Source organism: Lissotriton vulgaris, chromosome 1_1, assembly GCF_964263255.1.
Source record: "Lissotriton vulgaris chromosome 1_1, aLisVul1.2, whole genome shotgun sequence".
NCBI classification, from domain to species: Eukaryota; Metazoa; Chordata; class Amphibia; order Caudata; family Salamandridae; genus Lissotriton; species Lissotriton vulgaris.
Window position 1 is genome coordinate 888,728,878 of NC_141685.1, and position 24,437 is coordinate 888,753,314.

Consider the following 24,437-nt stretch of genomic DNA (forward strand, 5'->3'; position numbering starts at 1 on the left):
GGTAACAAAAGACAAAAGCGAGGAGATTTTCCTTAGTTGTCGAAGAAGGCCCACACAAGTGCCCACCACCACTGAAACTTGCTTCTGCATTGTCAAATTGCCATCCAGATGTATGCCCAGGCTTTTTACTGCAGCTGCAGGTTCTGGGGGCGCCCCTAGTTCTGTTGGCCAGAACAGATCATTCCAGGGATTGCCGAAGATGGTGATTGGCAACACCTCGGTCTTGTCTGGGTTAATTTTCAGGGAATTCACAGACATCCAGTTAGCTGTAAATTTTAGGATATTTTGCAGTCTTGCATGTGCGCCTGGACAATCCTCCATTTGGATGACGATCTGGGTATCGTCAGCGTAGTTGTAAATTTGACAGTCCATCTGATTGAGGGCCGAAATCAGGGGCTGTAAATAAACATTAAATAGAAGAGGGCAGAGCCCTGCGGCACACCACAGGTAATTGGCGCTGTGGTTGAGACTAAGTCTGCCAGCTGAACTCTCTGACTTCTCCCTTGGAGAAAGGAGGAGAGCCAGACATGTGCTGTGCCCTGGATGCCTAGATCCCTCAGCCGTGACAACAATTGACTGTGACAAACTGTGTCAAAATGCCGCGGAGAGGTCTAATAGCACCAGGGCACCGGGCATTTTCTTGTCTGCTCTACGCCTTAACTCATCCAAGACAGACAGCATCACTAGCTCGGTGCTGTGATGCGCACGAAATCCTGCCTGGTTTTGTTCGAGTAAGGCATTGTCCTCCAAGTGATTGGAGAGATAGGTGAGGACATGCTGCTCCAAAACTTTGGCCAAGAATGGTAGTTGGGAGATAGGCCTAAAGTTCTTTAGATTCTTGGCGTCCGCCCCTGTTTTCTTCAACAGGGGGATCAGCCGGGCCTCCTTAACGATTGATGAAACTTGCCCTTTTTGTAACGATTTATTAAGGAGAGTTAGAACATCTTCCTCAATGCCTGGCATAGCGAACTTGAAAACCCCCGGGGGACAGGGGTCCGCCTGGGAACCCGATTTAACCAGTCCCACGAGATTTGTCAACCTGTCCTTCGTATTCACCGGCAGTGTAGCAGGGGTACTCTGTAGAGGGCAGTCAATAATAGGAGTAAGGGCAATTTCTGATAGGAGACCTTTGATCTTATTGGAAAAGAAGTCCTGGAATTTTTGACAGTCTTCCAGTGTAAACTCAGGACTCTACTCCTTATTTTTTCTGAGTTCCGTAAGGACCTTAAAAATTTCTTTTTGTGGGTCCCTGGCTTTAGCAATCCTGTCCTCATAGAACTCAGCTTTCCTAAACAGAATGGCCTGTTTTTAGAGAGCGAGCTCCTGTACGTAGAGGCTCCGAGCGTTCAGATTGTAGTCCTTCCACCATGCTCTCTCAAATTTACGTTAAGCCCTCTTTTTTCCCTAAGGGATTCGTTATACCAAGGGGCCCCAAATCCTCTGTCTACAATCTTCATCCTTCGTGCTGGTGCCACGAGGTCTACTGCCTTTTTTATTTGATCTGTTAGATCATTACAGATAACTTCTGGATTGTGTTCCGTCGTATTAAGTGGGAGATGGGTTAGGAGATGAGCTACCATTCTATCTCCATTTATATTTTTCCATTTCCTCACTACCTTCCACCCTGCTCCGGACTTCCCCTTCTGTTCATCAACCGAGAGCGTACCCTTCACTAGGTAGTGATCTGACCATGCACAAGGCTGTGCAGCTACCGGGCCATGCTCTGGGGTTGTTGTCCAGACAAGATCTAGGGTATGACCCTTATTGTGTGTAGGGCCCATCACTCTTTGAGCAAACCCAAAAGACGTGAGTGCCTCATCTATCTGATGAGCTTGGCCTTCTCTCGGGGACTTTTCCCAGTGAAAATTAAGGTCACCAATAATTATCACTTTGTTGTAACGTGAGCGGACATCCTGAGCCAACTCCAGGAACAAGTCTGGGAAATCCGGCGACGCCCAAGGGGGACGATAAACTAAGAGGATAGTCAGACAGTCCATCCCCATCCCAAGCTTGACGCCCAGCACCTCAGCGCCCCCAAGACTTTCAGCGTAAATTCTTTCGCCCCTCAGGCGGGTGCTGTATAAAAGTGCGACACCGCCCCCTCTCTTAGTACCTGCTCTGTTAAGGCAAGTAGCCGAAAAATTAGCCGGTATGGAGGCTACTAAGTCCGGCAGAGAGGAATCCTCTAGCCACGTTTCCGTGACTCCCAGGATATCCAACTGTTGGAAACGGGATCCTGGCTGGCCAAGACTCGCGTCGAGGTCAGTCAGGGATCATCATTCCCAAGGTCAGGGCAAGGGAGTTACAAGCCAAGATAACCCCCACTCGCCCTCTAGGTAACGTGGCGCGAGCAGTCAAGGCTAAACCTGGAGGCGATGTAAGTTAAGTATTTGCGCACGCACCCCAGCAACAACAACCAAAGGCCCACCACAAAGGAAAACTCCACACAAGGTTTTATAAAAATAGTCTTTATATTATAATAAATATACATCAGATAAAACACACATCTTGTTACACTGTGCCAACAGGCACGGGCGGAATTTACAAGGGATATTTGTACAGGACAGGGCCACTTGGACCACTGTCAAGGGTATCAGCACTTTTAGAAGCAATACTTTCAGAAATAGCACTTTGTAAAGTAAAATCAGTGTAGCACACAATATAAACATAGAGCACACAACCAGTAATCACTGGTAACAGGACCTCACTAGCACCACCTGTACTAGGGAGAAAACAACCACCTACACATCACAATACCTGTAGGGGTGTAAAAACAAAACACATGATGCATCAACATTCAGAGGTGTAGCAATAACATTGCGCAAAACTTAAATCAGTCACCACCTGTGACAGTCCCTGTGTCCCAATGTCAGGGCCTAAACGTAGCAGTTGCCCACACAGTGCTGGGCAACTGGTGCAGGGAAAGTTTGGGCAACGTTGGAGCCTCTCTGGACTCCAAAACGAGGGAATGGCACCCTCAGAACCTCTCTGGGCTCAAAGAACAAATGGCCCCTAGGAGCCTCTCGGGGCTCTTAAACAAATAAGGGCACTGCTGAGCCTCTCAGGGCTCCAGCAACAAAGGTGCAGCCTCGCTGGGCTGTGGGGTCCCTCTCTGGGGACCCGGAGCAAAGACAAATGCCCTGCAAGAGCCTTGCAGGCTCACGAACGAAATGGCCCCTCAGAGCCTCTCTGGGCTCGTAGCAAATGCAGGCTGGAGCCTCTCTCAGGCTCGTCGAGCAAGGGTGCCGGCAATCGAGCCTCGCAAGGCTCGCTAACAGGAAATGCCCCCAAGAGCCTCTCAGGCTCTAAACACGAGGGCGCGAGGTCGCGCTGCTGAGGGGGCAGGGGGGGGGGGGGGGCGGACACCGACAATGTGTCCCGGCGCCCCTCCCTCCAGAACGGTCACACTCACCGGCTCTGGTCTCCAGGGGAAGGCGGGTCTCTCCCTCTGGTCCCGGGGCTCTCCTCTCCACTCGGGGAGCCTCGGGGATCCGGCCGGCAGCTTCTCTCTTCCCGGCTCAGCTACAGAGGCGGGACTTCCGGTCGGCCTCTCCTGGGCCGCGCTAGGATTGGTCGGACTCCCAACCACTTCCGGGTCGCCGCGGGCAGCGCGGCGGCTCGCTTTAGGCAGGCAGGCGGGCTCCCATGTAGACAAAGAAGGGGGTTCCCCGTGGGTAGCTTTAGGATATGGCAGGAAATAGGGGGGAAAAAACCAATTGAATAGAAAAGGAGAGTACCCTGCCTCAGGATATAAAGGCCCTAGCTAAAGGGTCCACAAGATATATGTAGAGGGGTGGTTAACCTAGGGATTGACACTAGACATCACAATCACATGGTCAAATCAAATAGACTATACAGTTCATATTGAAAAATATATATTTTTTATTTTTTGTTTTCTGATAACAAAGATATAAAAAGATTCTTCTTAGAATATAGAAATATATATATTTTTTTAAATCATTAGTACATATAGGTCATAAATAAAACAGACATAGATATAGAGACAATAACATCAAGGAAGTTTGTCCTACCCAGTCACGGCCAATACTTAACACACACAGTATCATTCACATTCAATCTCTACTCACTCTTACTAGTCTAATACCATACACCATTCATTCTACCATTCATTTTTCTACTCCTTGCAAGTACAACACAAAGATGGTTCATGTGCTGTATATATCGGGATGTTAATCCAGATAGATGGTTTTAGCTACGGGTCCTGATGTGGTGAGGACAATAACCGTATTCCTGGAGACATACGCCGACGCGCGTTTCGGTGACAGGCCAGTTAGGCCGCACCTTCGTCAGGGCAAGGGGCAGTATACTGGGACGGGCACAAAGATAAAATTCTGATTTCAACTTTATTATTCTAGTATATCAGGCATCAGGCGGTGTCTTGAGGATATGGGGGCGCCGATGCTGCTGGTAATATCAAAGGTCAGACTTCAGGCAGTTCAAATCCAGTGTAGGTCGGCACCTTAGCGTAGTATTTTTATTTCCCTTTTCACGTTTAGGCGGTCATCTGGGGTCTAAATGATAGTGGGCAACAATGGAGCCGGGGAAGCTGGCTCGTAGGGCTGGAGTTTTCTTTTTAATGTTCAAACAGGCGCGGAAGTATACAATTGCTTCTGGCGTGCCTTTCATAAATATATTAGCTTTCCTTAGAAAGGGGTTCCAATATTGCTTTACTATGTCGGTTTCTTGTCATAGGTAGTAGAAAAATACGATGTCATCTCAGAATGTAGGGCTGCCTCAATGGGGGACTGGCTGATACTGCACCTTCGTCCTGCGGGCAGTTTTCCTTAGGTTGGGGTTCCGCCGACCCGGTCTGTCGGCCGATAAAACGGTAAGTCTCCGTTTTATCGGCCGACAGACCGGGTCGGCGGAACCCCAACCTAAGGAAAACTGCCCGCAGGACGAAGGTGCAGTATCAGCCAGTCCCCCATTGAGGCAGCCCTACATTCTGAGATGACATCGTATTTTTCTACTACCTATGACAAGAAACCGACATAGTAAAGCAATATTGGAACCCCTTTCTAAGGACAGCTAATATATTTATGAAAGGCACGCCAGAAGCAATTGTATACTTCCGCGCCTGTTTGAACATTAAAAAGAAAACTCCAGCCCTACGAGCCAGCTTCCCCGGCTCCATTATTGCCCACTATCATTTAGACCCCAGATGACCGCCTAAACGTGAAAAGGGAAATAAAAATACTACGCTAAGGTGCCGACCTACACTGGATTTGAACTGCCTGAAGTCTGACCTTTGATATTACCAGCAGCATCGGCGCCCCCATATCCTCAAGACGCCGCCTGATGCCTGATATACTAGAATAATAAAGTTGAAATCAGAATTTTATCTTTGTGCCCGTCCCAGTATACTGCCCCTTGCCCTGACGAAGGGGCGGCCTAACTGGCCTGTCACCGAAACGCGCGTCGGCGTATGTCTCCAGGAATACGGTTATTGTCCTCACCACATCAGGACCCGTAGCTAAAACCATCTATCTGGATTAACATCCCAATATATACAGCACATGAACCATCTTTGTGTTGTACTTGCAAGGAGTAGAAAAATGAATGGTAGAATGAATGGTGTATGGTATTAGACTAGTAAGAGTGAGTAGAGATTGAATGTGAATGATACTGTGTGTGTTAAGTATTGGCCGTTACTGGGTAGGACAAACTTCCTTGATGTTATTGTCTCTATATCTATGTCTGTTTTATTTATGACCTATATGTACTAATGATTTAAAAAAAAATATATTTCTATATTCTAAGAAGAATCTTTTTATATCTTTGTTATCAGAAAACAAAAAATAAAAAATATATATTTTTCAATATGAACTGTATAGTCTATTTGATTTGACCATGTGATTGTGATGTCTAGTGTCAATCCCTAGGTTAACCACCCCTCTACATATATCTTGTGGACCCTTTAGCTAGGGCCTTTATATCCTGAGGCAGGGTACTCTCCTTTTCTATTCAATAGGCGGGCTCCCATGATCCGAGGAGTGGGCTCCCTCGTGATCCACATAAATCACGGGCAAACAAAGCGGCAAGGAGCGGGGTGGCACCCGCGCCGCCAAAGCAAATATAAAGCGAGGTAGGCACTCGCCGGGCACCGCAATTTCGGGCTGATGCCGGGTGGGCATCAGCTGGCTCTCAAAGCGCTAGCAGCGCTAGCCTCTAAGAAAAGGCGCTCCCAAGCGCCACCGGGCCAAATGCAGCGCTCTCAAGCGCTAGACAAGGGATTCCAGCGCTCCCCAGCGCTGAAGGGCAGAGAGCAGCGCTCTCAGTGCTGCAGGCACAGCACAAGCTCCAGCAGGGGCTGGAGGCAGGCAGGGGGGCAAGGCTGGGCCAGAGCCAGCACACTGGGTCTCCAGGCAGGGAGACACCCCAAGTGGCGGTCCTCCTGGCCCCAGCAGCAGCAACAGCCCCCTCTGGCAGGATCCAAAAGCAGAACATTTTCAGTGGGGACACAGCCCCTTCTTATACTAACAAATCCTTTGTTTCAGGGTGCAGGGTGGGGGAAAAACCAGTCGCAGCTGGTTCTGGAGCACTCTTGATGGCCCAACCACCCCTTTCTTTCACTGGGGAGGCTAGGGTCGTTAGACACACCACAGGGGGGCGGAGCCAGCATTGTGTGGGGAAAACCCAGCCCATCCAGGACACAGGTACACTCCTCCCACACATCACTCATGCTAATCTCCCACTCACCACCGGGCAAACCCATCTAGACTTCCTGGAGCCTGGCATGCCAGCCAGCTCCAGCCAATCACGCTCCAGCACCCTCACTGCACACATATCTCAATGTCCAGAAGTAGCACTTCCCTTCTAGACACATACATGCCGCAGACACCATCTCGCAGCATTCACTCTCACAAGTTTACACATACTAAACTCGAGCCTGCACTCCCCACGCATCAGGAACTACCAGGGACACACACATTCCCCATGCATTCCTATGGGAGGGCAGGCCAGCCATACTACACGCACGCACTTTCACTCTGGGGCCCAGGGAAAAGTGTGCAGAGACCCAAAAATCACTGACACAGGGTCACACATAAGGCAAAAAGTCTAGGGGTGAACCTGCCCTAAGGGCCAAGTCCAACACCAACTCTCCGTCCTGTAGTAGAGAGAGCACTTCTAAATTGTGCTTCTGTAGGGAGTGTGTGTTTAATAGGCCCTCCCTATCTAATGTGTGGGACAAAGCTACCTTAAAGTCCCCTCCCCATAGGATTGCCATTGGTCTCAGCGCTAGTATCTTGTGGTTGAGTGCCTGAAAGAATTCCGTGTTCGGGCCATATATATTAACTATCAATGTGGGTGTGTCGTATAGCACGCCCTGTACAATAACAAATCTGCCCTCACGATCCACTATCGTCTGGTGCGTCTTCCACCGTAGCCCTCTACGCACAAGAATGGCCACCCCTCTGGAGTATGTCAAATAGCCGGACACCTGTATCTCGCCCAACTATTGTTCCTAAGAGTGCCCGCCGCTGTTGTAGGCAGATGTGTTTCTTGGAAAAGACAGATATCCACCCCATGTCTCAACAGATAGGCCTGGACCAGTCTCACCTTCCTGCGATCATTGAGACCCCTTACGTTCAAGGACATGCATTTGAGTGAATTTGTTCTAAGATCCTCTGTATAAGTACCCAAGTTTTAGTCTGTTGCGCTGTGTCCAAAAAAACATCCACGGGAGCCATGAGGATACGTGGTCCCTTCAAAATGTACATTCACACCAGTTGCATATATACCAATACAGTATGAGGCAGAACAAATACGAGGAAGAAAAACAATACCCCCCTCCACCTCCCACACCAACCCCCCAATCAGGTTGTGATACACCCTCCCATACCTCTGCGAACTGCAAACAAAAGGTCCACAGTAGTGAACTTGCAGGAATCATCCCAGTGAGGTACATGGGTCAGCCAGCCAAACACCCCTGCGCTTTTGGCAGGGTGGCCGGGAGAGCGTCGCTCTGCTCCAGACTCCCAAATGCACCATTGCAAACATGTACCAAATTGCTTACTCCTACTTCAATAATTAATCTTGAAAGACACAGTTCCATCAGTCTTTTGCATCCCCAAGCTAATCCTCCCCCCGGTGACAGCCCGAGCAAGGTTTACGAACAACATCTGTGCGCCCGGACACCTGGCTTCCCCTGTTCAGTCATTGTCACTGAGATTGTTGTCGGCACTCCGGTTCTCAGCCGCATCCTGTCTTTTGTGGTCTTTGGCCAGCTGTTTAGCGTACGTGAGCGCCGCTTTTGCATCAGTGAAGAATGTAGGTTTCCCCGGCCCTTGCACCCTCAGTTTGGCCGGGTATATCAAAGAGTATGCGGCACCGATTTGCTGAAATCTTTTTGGGGCGGGAATGAATTCTCTACGTGGCGCTTGCACCTGGAATGTAAAGTCAGGATACAGTGCTAAGTGGTTTCCATCGCACTGAATATCCCCTCTCTCCCTTACCTGACCCAATATATAGTGTTGCGGTCTCTGTAATTCAGGATACGTGCAAGTACCGGGCACGGCGGCGCCCCCAGCCGCGGGCCCAACGTGCGATGTGCTCTTTCCACCAGTCATATGGCTGACAATTGTTGCCCAAATAGGTCCGACATCATTTTTTCTATGTACTTCCCCATGTTTGGAATGTTCGTAGTTTCCGCAATTCTGATGACACGAATGTTGTTGCGTTGCGACCTAACTTCCAAATCCTCGTTCTTCTGCTGTATTATAGGATCCCGTCCATGCTCCTTAGCGTCTTATCCGTCTCCGTCTGACCCTCCTCCGTTTCGGTCACTCTGGTTTCGAGTACGCTCACTCGACCTTCCTGCTTGTCCATTCTCTGAGTAATCCCGTCCATTCTTGTGGCCAGGGTGTCCATCTTGGCATCTATGGCTTGTAGACTGGATTTGAAGTCTTTAAACATTTCACAAATATCTTCAGGTGGCGGTTGAGATGCTTTGGTATCCTCCGATTGGCCCTTTGAGCCATTGTCTGTTTTTGGACCCTTTGTTGCCTTTTTTTCAAAATTGAGCCGTAGTTGTCTAGTGTCAGGGTTCCCCATCCTTGGCGTTGTTCTCCTCCAGGCGCACGGAACGAGCATGTGCTGCTGTCGTGTCCTCTGATGCCTCGGTAGACTTGTGCTGCAAGCGTGGTAGTATGCCGTGATAGTTAAACAGTGCGCCCCACCTAACCGGGCGTATACACCCTTACCACACTGTGACTCTACGCTCCACCCGTGCCTCAGCGATCTCGTGGGCTTCCAACTCTCCTGTACAGGCTATGTGCCAGCTCTACATGTCTCCGTTTGACAGTGCAGTGTCGTGGTCCAGTCACCCACCTTACCACTATTACACGTCTCACTGTGGATGGGTAGTTTTTCCTCTGCCTAGGCTTCACCGCACCTCGTGGTGGTAACTATCGCTCGCGTCTGTGCCGTTGAAGTATGCGCCGCCCATGGCATTCCCAGTTTGCACTCTACTGCGTGAATTACACCACTGACCACGTCCTCTACACCCTCCAACCACTGGCCTGAGCGAGTGCGTCGCCTCCTTCCCGGTCTATTCTGACGCTGTGAGAAGGGGATGGGTCCACAGTACGGCAGCACACACGCAACATTGAGCTGCTATGCATTCGTTTGGTGCGATGAGCTTAGTTCTCTGCAAATAGCCCTCCAGCAGTTAAACCAAGACGGCGGCTCCCTTTCATTTGAGGCCTCGATGGGGTCCCTACATACCGCAGGGACCGGGATACCTCTGCACCCTTCTCGACTGTTTTTATCACAGCAGGCCCAGGTCACCCCTCACCTCGCTCTATGTCCGACAGCCCTCGCACCGTCACCCATAATTCTTGGCCTTGCGTATCTCCGCTGTTAGACTCCAGCAGCCATCCCTCTCGTCTGGACTTCCGGCCGCGTCCGGCCCGCTCTTAGAACACACACGGCACCTCCCGCTGTCTTTGTCAGGCGCCCAGGCACATTCCGCCACTCTTGTGGGCCGTCCGGTTGCAGCCGATCGGTCCTGCTCCACTTCTGCTGCGTCCACGAGCAGGCGCCCGGGGAAACTCTAAAATCGAGGTCCAGGCCCCAGGCCTCGGTCAAATCCGGATCTTCCGCCGCTGCGCCGCGGCCCTCAGTTGTCTTCTGCGGGTCGTTTTCGGCCTCTTAACACCTCCGTAGGCTGTAGCACACTTTTGGGTTCAAGAAACAGCGCCTGTTTCACGGATTAATTACCCTGCCGGCGGAGCCGCTCTACAGTGCGGCCATTCCGCTTCGCAGCCAAGCCACGCCCCCATATTTTAGGATGTTCGTTGAGAAAGCATAAACAAACAAGTGACTTACTTTTGGTAATGCCTGAAGTGATGAGAATCTCTATCTAGCTGCATATGCCTTACTTAGAATATTCCCCAGGTATCAGACAGGAACAAGACATTTTTTAGCAATCCCCTTGCACGCTGGTAGGTGGAGTCTTTCAGCTCCACATGGCGTAGTTGGCATTGTCCATGCCAGAAGTGACATACGCAATGCCTATATGGGTGCCACCCTAACATGCTGACCTCAGTTCTGACTGTTTTTCCGCACCAGAAGTACAGAGCATGACTAATGTGCCAAAGTGAGTTCCTGAAAAATCTCTTTCATCTGGTAACACAGTGACCATAATGAGGAGGATAGCAATGTTGGTAAGGAATCTGTGGCTAGATGTAAGGAAGAAAGGCTCTCAATGCTAGTCAGATCACTCTCAGTTCCAACAGACTGATGTGGAGCTGAGACTTTGCTGGAGACCAGAGGCCTCTGATCTCCCCCTCGCTCAGGTGGCTTCTCCAACCCAGAAGGGACACATCTGTCACCACTGTGAGCACTTGGTGGGGAAGAAAGAGAGATCGGTTGTTGACCTAACTAAAGTCTGAGAGTCACCACTGCAAGGTCTTTTGTAGTTCTCTCCGAAATCTGGACCGATATATTTCCCTGATGCTGTGCCTATTAGTTCTTCAAGCCCCACTGCAGAGCCTGCAAATGCCAACTGGCAGGTTTTACAAACAGGATACAGTAGGCAATAACACTCAGCAGCCTCAGTCAGTCTCACCTAAATCCAGAACAGAGGCGGAAACATCAGTATCATAGCCTGAATATTCTTTAGGATAAGCCCAAAACCGCACTGTATCCAGGACAGCTCTGATGAAATGGAGCGTCCAAGAGGGACTAAGTTGTGACTTTCGCACATTGATAATGATCCCCAGCAGTGCTGGAGGTCTGCTGTAGTCTGGAGGTGGGAGACTACTGCATGGGATGAGCACGCCTTCAACAGCCAATTGTTGAGGTAGGGGAACACCTGACCTTCGCAGATGTGCTGCAACCACCTTCTTCACTTTGGTGAACTCGTGAAGTGCACTGGTAAGGCCAAAGGAAAGCAAAGCAAACTGATAATGTTCATGGCCCACTGTGAACTACAGGTAGCGTCTGTGGGCAGGCAACACAGGAATGTGGAACTAGGAGTCCTGCAAGTCCAACGCTACCATCTAGTCTCCAGGGTCGAGGGCAGATGAGACCTGAGCGAGGATGAGAATCGATCTATTTTCAAGAAGTAATTGAGAGGGAGCAGATTTAAGATAGGATATAGCACTTCTGGTGGGATTCAGACTGAAAATTGTATTCAAGGTCAAACACATTGTGCTCTTTTTTCTCTGTGGTCAGTCACTAACACATTCTAACACACAGACTAAATAGAGAGAACCAGATTCTGTTTTCTAGCATGGCATTTCTTATCATATAAGCCAAGACTTGCCGTTTTGAAAAATAGAAAAGATAATTTCTAGCAGAGGAAAGGTCCTGGGACGAGCATGCCAACTCTGCATAATGTGAGATGCAGACCAGCTAACTGCAAATGCTAGGTATGGGGCCCAGCTCAAATCCCAGAGATGACTGAGATATCATTGTGCTCATGTAGTGAGGTTAGGCTTTGGCAAATATATCATTCGCAATGATAGCATTTTCAATAAACTTTATACAATGAAAAGCCCTATTTACTTTGCTTGGTTGCATATTTCTTCTAATTGCAGCACAGTTGCTAAATGATAGAGCACGATAGTTTCAATAAATATAGTAAACTTTCATGGTGTTTTTCATTTGTTTATTATGGACATGCATGAGTGAAAAAACGAAAGGTGATGATCCGGTACCACGGTTCCCTGAGGGGACTAGAGTGTTGTGTTCTGGGGTGCCAACTTACCTCTTACTCTGGAAAGGTTAGGAGGGCAGATAAGGCACTATGAGCTAGTCAGGATTTGGGCCTATCGATACGGATGTGGTATGGCGACTCAGTCCCTACATATTGACGTTCTCTGATACCAGGCACAGTTCTGTTTCCAGAATTAGCAAGGCACCCCCCTAAAAAGGATAATTCAATAGGTCAGGGAACAGGGAGAATGAGAATCAAAGCTATGAATGTAATAAACCCTCTAGACCTAGATTTCTTTAAATAATGGCTTCTCAAAGCTCAATGGTAGGGCATAAAAAATATAATTCTTCACACAGAACAATTAGTCCTTCTTACAAATTTTATTTAATTTTTTTATTTAAAAAAATTGGGTCTCCAGGCAGGGAGACACCCCAAGTGGCGGTCCTCCTGGCCCCAGCAGCAGCAACAGCCCCCTCTGGCAGGATCCAAAAGCAGAACATTTTCAGTGGGGACACAGCCCCTTCTTATACTAACAAATCCTTTGTTTCAGGGTGCAGGGTGGGGGAAAAACCAGTCGCAGCTGGTTCTGGAGCACTCTTGATGGCCCAACCACCCCTTTCTTTCACTGGGGAGGCTAGGGTCGTTAGACACACCACAGGGGGGCGGAGCCAGCATTGTGTGGGGAAAACCCAGCCCATCCAGGACACAGGTACACTCCTCCCACACATCACTCATGCTAATCTCCCACTCACCACCGGGCAAACCCATCTAGACTTCCTGGAGCCTGGCATGCCAGCCAGCTCCAGCCAATCACGCTCCAGCACCCTCACTGCACACATATCTCAATGTCCAGAAGTAGCACTTCCCTTCTAGACACATACATGCCGCAGACACCATCTCGCAGCATTCACTCTCACAAGTTTACACATACTAAACTCGAGCCTGCACTCCCCACGCATCAGGAACTACCAGGGACACACACATTCCCCATGCATTCCTATGGGAGGGCAGGCCAGCCATACTACACGCACGCACTTTCACTCTGGGGCCCAGGGAAAAGTGTGCAGAGACCCAAAAATCACTGACACAGGGTCACACATAAGGCAAAAAGTCTAGGGGTGAACCTGCCCTAAGGGCCAAGTCCAACACCAACTCTCCGTCCTGTAGTAGAGAGAGCACTTCTAAATTGTGCTTCTGTAGGGAGTGTGTGTTTAATAGGCCCTCCCTATCTAATGTGTGGGACAAAGCTACCTTAAAGTCCCCTCCCCATAGGATTGCCATTGGTCTCAGCGCTAGTATCTTGTGGTTGAGTGCCTGAAAGAATTCCGTGTTCGGGCCATATATATTAACTATCAATGTGGGTGTGTCGTATAGCACGCCCTGTACAATAACAAATCTGCCCTCACGATCCACTATCGTCTGGTGCGTCTTCCACCGTAGCCCTCTACGCACAAGAATGGCCACCCCTCTGGAGTATGTCAAATAGCCGGACACCTGTATCTCGCCCAACTATTGTTCCTAAGAGTGCCCGCCGCTGTTGTAGGCAGATGTGTTTCTTGGAAAAGACAGATATCCACCCCATGTCTCAACAGATAGGCCTGGACCAGTCTCACCTTCCTGCGATCATTGAGACCCCTTACGTTCAAGGACATGCATTTGAGTGAATTTGTTCTAAGATCCTCTGTATAAGTACCCAAGTTTTAGTCTGTTGCGCTGTGTCCAAAAAAACATCCACGGGAGCCATGAGGATACGTGGTCCCTTCAAAATGTACATTCACACCAGTTGCATATATACCAATACAGTATGAGGCAGAACAAATACGAGGAAGAAAAACAATACCCCCCTCCACCTCCCACACCAACCCCCCAATCAGGTTGTGATACACCCTCCCATACTTCTGCGAACTGCAAACAAAAGGTCCACAGTAGTGAACTTGCAGGAATCATCCCAGTGAGGTACATGGGTCAGCCAGCCAAACACCCCTGCGCTTTTGGCAGGGTGGCCGGGAGAGCGTCGCTCTGCTCCAGACTCCCAAATGCACCATTGCAAACATGTACCAAATTGCTTACTCCTACTTCAATATTTAATCTTGAAAGACACAGTTCCATCAGTCTTTTGCATCCCCAAGCTAATCCTCCCCCCGGTGACAGCCCGAGCAAGGTTTACGAACAACATCTGTGCGCCCGGACACCTGGCTTCCCCTGTTCAGTCATTGTCACTGAGATTGTTGTCGGCACTCCGGTTCTCAGCCGCATCCTGTCTTTTGTGGTCTTTGGCCAGCTGTTTAGCGTACGTGAGCGCCGCTTTTGCATCAGTGAAGAATGTAGGTTTCCCCGGCCCTTGCACCCTCAGTTTGGCCGGGTATATCAAAGAGTATGCGGCACCGATTTGCTGAAATCTTTTTGGGGCGGGAATGAATTCTCTACGTGGCGCTTGCACCTGGAATGTAAAGTCAGGATACAGTGCTAAGTGGTTTCCATCGCACTGAATATCCCCTCTCTCCCTTACCTGACCCAATATATAGTGTTGCGGTCTCTGTAATTCAGGATACGTGCAAGTACCGGGCACGGCGGCGCCCCCAGCCGCGGGCCCAACGTGCGATGTGCTCTTTCCACCAGTCATATGGCTGACAATTGTTGCCCAAATAGGTCCGACATCATTTTTTCTATGTACTTCCCCATGTTTGGAATGTTCGTAGTTTCCGCAATTCTGATGACACGAATGTTGTTGCGTTGCGACCTAACTTCCAAATCCTCGTTCTTCTGCTGTATTATAGGATCCCGTCCATGCTCCTTAGCGTCTTATCCGTCTCCGTCTGACCCTCCTCCGTTTCGGTCACTCTGGTTTCGAGTACGCTCACTCGACCTTCCTGCTTGTCCATTCTCTGAGTAATCCCGTCCATTCTTGTGGCCAGGGTGTCCATCTTGGCATCTATGGCTTGTAGACTGGATTTGAAGTCTTTAAACATTTCACAAATATCTTCAGGTGGCGGTTGAGATGCTTTGGTATCCTCCGATTGGCCCTTTGAGCCATTGTCTGTTTTTGGACCCTTTGTTGCCTTTTTTTCAAAATTGAGCCGTAGTTGTCTAGTGTCAGGCTTCCCCATCCTTGGCGTTGTTCTCCTCCAGGCGCACGGAACGAGCATGTGCTGCTGTCGTGTCCTCTGATGCCTCGGTAGACTTGTGCTGCAAGCGTGGTAGTATGCCGTGATAGTTAAACAGTGCGCCCCACCTAACCGGGCGTATACACCCTTACCACACTGTGACTCTACGCTCCACCCGTGCCTCAGCGATCTCGTGGGCTTCCAACTCTCCTGTACAGGCTATGTGCCAGCTCTACATGTCTCCGTTTGACAGTGCAGTGTCGTGGTCCAGTCACCCACCTTACCACTATTACACGTCTCACTGTGGATGGGTAGTTTTTCCTCTGCCTAGGCTTCACCGCACCTCGTGGTGGTAACTATCGCTCGCGTCTGTGCCGTTGAAGTATGCGCCGCCCATGGCATTCCCAGTTTGCACTCTACTGCGTGAATTACACCACTGACCACGTCCTCTACACCCTCCAACCACTGGCCTGAGCGAGTGCATCGCCTCCTTCCCGGTCTATTCTGACGCTGTGAGAAGGGGATGGGTCCACAGTACGGCAGCACACACGCAACATTGAGCTGCTATGCATTCGTTTGGTGCGATGAGCTTAGTTCTCTGCAAATAGCCCTCCAGCAGTTAAACCAAGACGGCGGCTCCCTTTCATTTGAGGCCTCGATGGGGTCCCTACATACCGCAGGGACCGGGATACCTCTGCACCCTCTCGACTGTTTTTATCACAGCAGGCCCAGGTCACCCCTCACCTCGCTCTATGTCCGACAGCCCTCGCACCGTCACCCATAATTCTTGGCCTTGCGTATCTCCGCTGTTAGACTCCAGCAGCCATCCCTCTCGTCTGGACTTCCGGCCGCGTCCGGCCCGCTCTTAGAACACACACGGCACCTCCCGCTGTCTTTGTCAGGCGCCCAGGCACATTCCGCCACTCTTGTGGGCCGTCCGGTTGCAGCCGATCGGTCCTGCTCCACTTCTGCTGCGTCCACGAGCAGGCGCCCGGGGAAACTCTAAAATCGAGGTCCAGGCCCCAGGCCTCGGTCAAATCCGGATCTTCCGCCGCTGCGCCGCGGCCCTCAGTTGTCTTCTGCGGGTCGTTTTCGGCCTCTTAACACCTCCGTAGGCTGTAGCACACTTTTGGGTTCAAGAAACAGCGCCTGTTTCACGGATTAATTACCCTGCCGGCGGAGCCGCTCTACAGTGCGGCCATTCCGCTTCGCAGCCAAGCCACGCCCCCATATTTTAGGATGTTCGTTGAGAAAGCATAAACAAACAAGTGACTTACTTTTGGTAATGCCTGAAGTGATGAGAATCTCTATCTAGCTGCATATGCCTTACTTAGAATATTCCCCAGGTATCAGACAGGAACAAGACATTTTTTAGCAATCCCCTTGCACGCTGGTAGGTGGAGTCTTTCAGCTCCACATGGCGTAGTTGGCATTGTCCATGCCAGAAGTGACATACGCAATGCCTATATGGGTGCCACCCTAACATGCTGACCTCAGTTCTGACTGTTTTTCCGCACCAGAAGTACAGAGCATGACTAATGTGCCAAAGTGAGTTCCTGAAAAATCTCTTTCATCTGGTAACACAGTGACCATAATGAGGAGGATAGCAATGTTGGTAAGGAATCTGTGGCTAGATGTAAGGAAGAAAGGCTCTCAATGCTAGTCAGATCACTCTCAGTTCCAACAGACTGATGTGGAGCTGAGACTTTGCTGGAGACCAGAGGCCTCTGATCTCCCCCTCGCTCAGGTGGCTTCTCCAACCCAGAAGGGACACATCTGTCACCACTGTGAGCACTTGGTGGGGAAGAAAGAGAGATCGGTTGTTGACCTAACTAAAGTCTGAGAGTCACCACTGCAAGGTCTTTTGTAGTTCTCTCCGAAATCTGGACCGATATATTTCCCTGATGCTGTGCCTATTAGTTCTTCAAGCCCCACTGCAGAGCCTGCAAATGCCAACTGGCAGGTTTTACAAACAGGATACAGTAGGCAATAACACTCAGCAGCCTCAGTCAGTCTCACCTAAATCCAGAACAGAGGCGGAAACATCAGTATCATAGCCTGAATATTCTTTAGGATAAGCCCAAAACCGCACTGTATCCAGGACAGCTCTGATGAAATGGAGCGTCCAAGAGGGACTAAGTTGTGACTTTCGCACATTGATAATGATCCCCAGCAGTGCTGGAGGTCTGCTGTAGTCTGGAGGTGGGAGACTACTGCATGGGATGAGCACGCCTTCAACAGCCAATTGTTGAGGTAGGGGAACACCTGACCTTCGCAGATGTGCTGCAACCACCTTCTTAACTTTGGTGAACTCGTGAAGTGCACTGGTAAGGCCAAAGGAAAGCAAAGCAAACTGATAATGTTCATGGCCCACTGTGAACTACAGGTAGCGTCTGTGGGCAGGCAACACAGGAATGTGGAACTAGGAGTCCTGCAAGTCCAACGCTACCATCTAGTCTCCAGGGTCGAGGGCAGATGAGACCTGAGCGAGGATGAGAATCGATCTATTTTCAAGAAGTAATTGAGAGGGAGCAGATTTAAGATAGGATATAGCACTTTTGGTGGGATTCAGACTGAAAATTGTATTCAAGGTCAAACACATTGTGCTCTTTTTTCTCTGTGGTCAGTCACTAACACATTCTAACACACAGACTAAATAGAGAGAACCAGATTCTGTTTTCTAGCATGGCATTTCTTATCATATAAGCCAAGACTTGCCGTTTTGAAAAATAGAAAAGATAATTTCTAGCAGAGGAAAGGTCCTGGGACGAGCATGCCAACTCTGCATAATGTGAGATGCAGACCAGCTAACTGCAAATGCTAGGTATGGGGCCCAGCTCAAATCCCAGAGATGACTGAGATATCATTGTGCTCATGTAGTGAGGTTAGGCTTTGGCAAATATATCATTCGCAATGATAGCATTTTCAATAAACTTTATACAATGAAAAGCCCTATTTACTTTGCTTGGTTGCATATTTCTTCTAATTGCAGCACAGTTGCTAAATGATAGAGCACGATAGTTTCAATAAATATAGTAAACTTTCATGGTGTTTTTCATTTGTTTATTATGGACATGCATGAGTGAAAAAACGAAAGGTGATGATCCGGTACCACGGTTCCCTGAGGGGACTAGAGTGTTGTGTTCTGGGGTGCCAACTTACCTCTTACTCTGGAAAGGTTAGGAGGGCAGATAAGGCACTATGAGCTAGTCAGGATTTGGGCCTATCGATACGGATGTGGTATGGCGACTCAGTCCCTACATATTGACGTTCTCTGATACCAGGCACAGTTCTGTTTCCAGAATTAGCAAGGCACCCCCCTAAAAAGGATAATTCAATAGGTCAGGGAACAGGGAGAATGAGAATCAAAGCTATGAATGTAATAAACCCTCTAGACCTAGATTTCTTTAAATAATGGCTTCTCAAAGCTCAATGGTAGGGCATAAAAAATATAATTCTTCACACAGAACAATTAGTCCTTCTTACAAATTTTATTTAATTTTTTTCCTTTTTTGTCTGATATTTCACATTATAAAAAAATATGACTTTTTACAGTAAGAGTGAGATACCCCAGCTATCAGCACAGCAATCAAGGGTCAATTTCATCACCCAGATTTTTCCCATTTGTGCATGCAGTGTTGTCCTGGGGTGTAGAGCGTGAGTGTACTGTGTGTAAGGGATGTGGTTGTAGAGCGGAGAAAGGTGTGATTGTGTGTGGGGGTGTGTTGAATCATATCCTGTAGTTAATTGTGACCTCACAGGTGCTGAAATTGTGTTATATGTATGGCATTATTTGAATAATGAAGAAAAAAATTGTGATATTAACTGCTTAAAAAGTAATTTTTTTATAATGTGAAATATCAGACAAAAAAGGAAAAAAGGAAAAAAATTAAATAAAATTTGTAAGAAGGACTAAATTGTTCTGTGTGGAGAATTGTGTTCTTTATGCCCTACCATTGAGCTTTGAGAAGCGATTATTTAAAGAAATCTAGGTCTAGAGGGATTATTACGTTCACAGTTCTGTTTCCAAACAGATTCCCTGAAACAATGGAATTCTTCTTGTCTAACTGGTGCTCTAATGGAATTACAGTTATACTGTGGTTTAGGGTGCCTCAAACACTGCCTCCTTGTTTATTGTGTAACTGGAGCTTTGAAGGAATCATAATTGTGCTGTGTCGGGTGTGCTTCAATGACTGCCTCCTTGTTTATTGTGGACCTGATGCGGTCATGGAGTTATAGGGCCTGGGGTGCCTCCATTAATGCCTAGATGGTTATTCAACAAGTGGAGCTCTAGTGCAATATAGTTATACTGGGACTGGAATGCCTTTATTAGTGCTCCCTTGTTTATTGTGCAACTAATGTTTTAATGGAATTTTAGGCATGTTGGGTCTGGGGCGCCTCGATTACTACCTCATTTTTTAAATGTTATTCTTTTTATGAAACTTTGTTGAATACATCACAGGATTACATACAGTGGATTCAAGCATTTACCCCGGTACAGTTATTGTTAGTTACAGAGTACCTTCTAGGGGGACACAAAAATTAACAATCTTTATGGTGAGACTGAAACATCATCGGGGAGGGGGTGTAGCAGGCGGTTCACAAATATAGTGTTCCATTTTCCCCAAATAGCAGACCATTTTTGAGGACAGCCAAGTGCGATATGTACAGTTTTTTCTCCGATCATACACCAGTCCATGTCTGCCTTCCAGGCCTTGAGTTTTGGTGACACTTCTGCCCCCCCACCCCTCCCCCCGTCCCCACAATTGTGCGATCTTTCTTTTAGCATTCATTTGACCCAAAGTACCCTACAGTTTTTGTCTTTAGTGTTGAGGTCTGTGGGCTCCGATACATTCAGGCGACACCTTTTTCTTCAGGCCTTAGCACAGTGTCTAGTACCTCACCCATACAGTCCTGCACCTTCTTCCAATAGTTCTTAACACACCCACATTTCCAGGTTACCTCTTGCACATTCGTTATGAGGGCATGCTGGACCTGCCGGTATCTGAATATTCTGTGTCTGCCAGTCCATGTTTGAGCTGAAGTGATGCAAACGTCACCACTTTTCCTCCTTCCCATAGATCCCCGCTCTTTGATAACCCTATGAGATCCCATTTGTCGAATCCCTTAAACTTTCCCAGGCTGCCAAGCTGCTCCGAGTCTTCTGGCCCACCTCAAGCTACGGTTCGCCGCATGCCAGACTTGGACTGAGTGTCTAGTTGGTCCCATTAAGGGATACCCTTGGGGCCTGGAGTAGAGCACTCTATTGTGGTTCCCGCCAGGGAGTATCCATCTATCCATTCCATACCCCGGATCGTCCCCAAGGCGATAAGTGCAATGATTTATGGTGGCGAGGTGGGCTGCCCATTAATATTTTTTCATGTCTTGGAGCCGAATTCCTCCGTCGTACCAACTCCCCCCTTGTTTATTGTGGAATTGAAACTCTTTTTTTTTGTTGTTTTTTTTGTTTTTTGAAAATCTTTTTTATTAGGAGGATAGGTAAATACAAATGAAGATATCACATCACAGTCATAAGTTCTACAGTCTGATATGTACATATACCATCAGTATCAGTTTCAACAATTATACATTTTCAGTTTTTATCCAAACAATTCCCTGTTAAACCCCCCTACCCCTTCCCTCCCTCTCCCGGCACTCGTAAGTAATTGCAGTCAAACTGTTCAATACATGGCTCTACCTACTATAGCTGATTTCCAATTCTGTATTCAACACAGATCGCATGGGGACTATATACATAATGATTGCATAAGGTTTCCATTCGTTGCACCTAGAATTGTAATCTCACATCTGAGTGTAAGTTAGCGCTAACTATATATTAATCTACACACACTTTAAGCACACTACCCTCGTCCTAACCGGCGGTGGATGATGAAACAGACGCTGTGTCCCCTTCCGCTTCAAATGCCCCCAGTGTAGTATACCACTCTAAGTAAATAGGGGTTTTCCTGAGTCCCTTACGCTCTTCGCGTTGCAGTGTCTCGCCTTCTGCCTTTCCCCAGCGCACCACCTCCGCCCTCCATATCTCTCGGTCAGGCGGCCTAGCCGACTTCCAACGCATTGTTATTGTGCGTTTCGCAAGTAGCAAGGCCAGATCAGTGAATCGTGTAGCTACACTTTTTTGCGCTCCACAGGCCCCAGCCCTAATATGGCATATTCTATGGTGTCAATCGGCTTGGAAGGAGCCAGGTTATGCAGCGCCTCATGTATCGTTTTCCAGTAGTATCCTAATTTCGGGCAGTCCCAAATCATATGTAGTAGTCTTGCGTCATCCGCTCCACACCGGGGGCAAGTATCAGCTGTGTTAGGAAACATAGCGTGTAGGCGGTGAGGTGTTAGGTACGCCCTATGTAGAACCATCAGTTGTATGAACTTACGGGTTTCTTGACACTTTCTTTGGAAATTTGAGGATTCGTTCCTATTCCTTGTCCCTGACCAGCCTGCCGATGTCTCTCTCCCATTTGGCTCTTAGAGGCTGTAACGATGTCGCCCTCCCTGTTCTAATACCATTGGTAAGCCATTTAGTCAGGTGGCTGCCCGTTCCCATGAGATATTGCATCGTCAACAGCGGGTTTGGTGAAATTGAAACTCTGATGGAATTATAGTTATGCTGGATTTCTGGTGCTGATATTACTGTATTTTGTTTATTGTGTAACTGAAGTTCTGATAGAATTATAGTTATACGGGGAGAAGTGTGGCGCAGGGGCCAGGGCATCTGACTCCAGAGCGCAGGGTTCACGTTCGATTCGAGGCATCGGCAGCAGTTCAGCACCAAGTGACTCTGGGCAATAGCTCAATCAATCTCCCCTACGGCCCCCGCGCCTTAAGACCCCTAGGGCTGAGTAGTTTGCGCTTTACAAATACCGGATTTATTTAATTTACTGCCGACTTGTTTCTTGTGTATCTGAAGCTCTGATGGATTAATAGTTATACTGGGCCTAGAGTGCCAAAAGATTTGCCTTCTCCTTTATTCTGTGACTGAAACTATCACATAGTTATGGTTAAACTCCATCTGTGGTGCTAGGATAAGCGGCTCCTTGTTTACTGTATAACTGATATAATTGTAGTTATACTGATTCCGGGGTGCCTCGAATATTGCCTCATTTATCATTTAAATGGAGCTGTGAAGGAATTACAGTTATTCTGTGTTTGAGGTGCTTCAATTATTGCCTCCTTATTTAACGCTTACTGGAGTTAAGTACTGATTTTATAGTTATACTGTGTCTATGGTTGCCTCCATCACTGCCTCCTTGTTTATTGCGTAACCGACGCACTTTTAGATTTATAGCTTTTTTTAAAAAAAATATTATTTTCCAGTTCACGTCATTTCAAAAGATACATACATGCAAATCCGTTCACTAGTGATTACAATGACATTATCGCATAGGAAAACATATCGAATTTAGAATTTAAATATGAACTATGCCCGACACGACCTGTACGATGAATAAAGTCATGCAATAACTTAGTCGCTCCAAGGGCCATCTTCTTCCACCAACCATCATTATTCCCTAGAACCGCAAAAATCTCAACATAGTAAACATCAAGGACCAGATATTCAGGACTTGCCATGGCTTACAAATGGTATCTGTTACTAAGTTAGTTTGGCATATTGAAATTTGTTACCCCACTCCTGCCGGGACAAAACCATTTTCCAGTTGAGAGTCGGAGGCCTGCCTTAAAACCTCTACATAGGAACGATATCGGCCCCATATGTCTTTAGGACGGGAGGAGCTGAGCATTATGCCGGCATAGATCTTGCTATTTACATTACAATATGACAAACTGTTCAGCCAACTCTGCACTTTAGGCGCGTTTTTCCTGCCCAAATGAATTGCTACCTCTCTTTTCGCAAGTAGTAGACCCAGTGATGTAAACCGCCTGACCCCCCCCCCCCCCCCCCCCCCCCCCCCCTCGGGGGAAGTTTTCCCTGTATCCCAGTAAATCCACTTCCGGAGTTGGCATGAGTGGCAATTTAATCATTTTCCCTAGAGTGTAGTGAATGCGTTCCCAGTAAGCCTGAAACTGGGGACATGTCCATGCAAGATGTGCGAAGTCCGCTTGGGGTGCAACGCATTTCAAGCAACTGTGTGGTCTGGATGGATCTATCTGGCGCGCTTTAGCAGGGGTGAAGTAAAGGCGGCCTAAAAATGTAAAATGCAGAAGTTTGTGCTTACTTTTGAGTGAGACTTCTTTTATGACTGCACAACACTTTGCCCACTGCTCATCGGTTATCGGGTGACCCAAGTCTATTTCCCAATCATTGCAGACCTTGTTGTCACTGACAGGCCTCATGTTATTGCAGACTTTGCACAGTTTATAAATTAAATTTGCCCTGTTAGTGTTCTCAATTATCATCGTAAGAGGGGGGAACGACTCAGGTTCAATTGGGAAATTAGGCGGTGTGGCACATAAAGCGGACCGGAAGCAAGTGAGAAGACGGGACACCCCCAAGATTTATATTTATATTTATACTGTGTCTGGCGCCTGTATTACTGCCTTCCTGTTTATCAAGTAACTGAAGCACTTTTAGATTTATGCTTATGCTGTGTCTGGGATGCCAGCATTATTGCCTCCCAGTTTATAGTGTACTTAAATCGCTTTCTGATTTACAATTATACTGTGTTTGGGGGTGCCTCTATTATTGCCTGTCTTTTATTCTGTAACTGAAACTCTGATGGAATTATACTTATACTGGGTCTCTGGTGCTTCTAATATTGCCTCCTAGTTTATTGTGTAACAGGAGCTCCAATGGAATTATAGCTGTATTGGCTCTGGGTTGCCTCAATTTAATCTTCTTGTTTTATGTGTAAATGGAGCTCTGTTGGAGTGGATAGAAATGAACTTCTGCTGGGTAGGAGTGCCTAAACTACTGCATTCTTGTTTGCTGTGTACCCGAAGCTCTGATGGAATTATAGTAAATCAGTGTCTGTGGAGCCACTATTATTGCCTTCTTGATTATTGTGCAACTGAAGTTCTGATAGAATTACAGTTATGGTGGGTCCAGAGTGCCTCTATTATTGCTTACTTTTGTATTGTGCAACTGAAGCTCTGAATGAATTATAGTTATACTCAGTCTGGTATGGAGGTACCTTAGTATTGCTGCCTTGTTTATCATGCAAGAACCTACA

At 47.9% G+C, this 24,437-nt stretch overlaps 1 protein-coding gene across 2 annotated transcripts in view; it reads right to left on the reverse strand.

The window, feature by feature from the left end:
* Positions 1–24,437, reverse strand: part of IFT56 (intraflagellar transport 56) — a 331,504-nt gene that overhangs the window by 64,561 nt on the left and 242,506 nt on the right. The window lies entirely within an intron of this gene.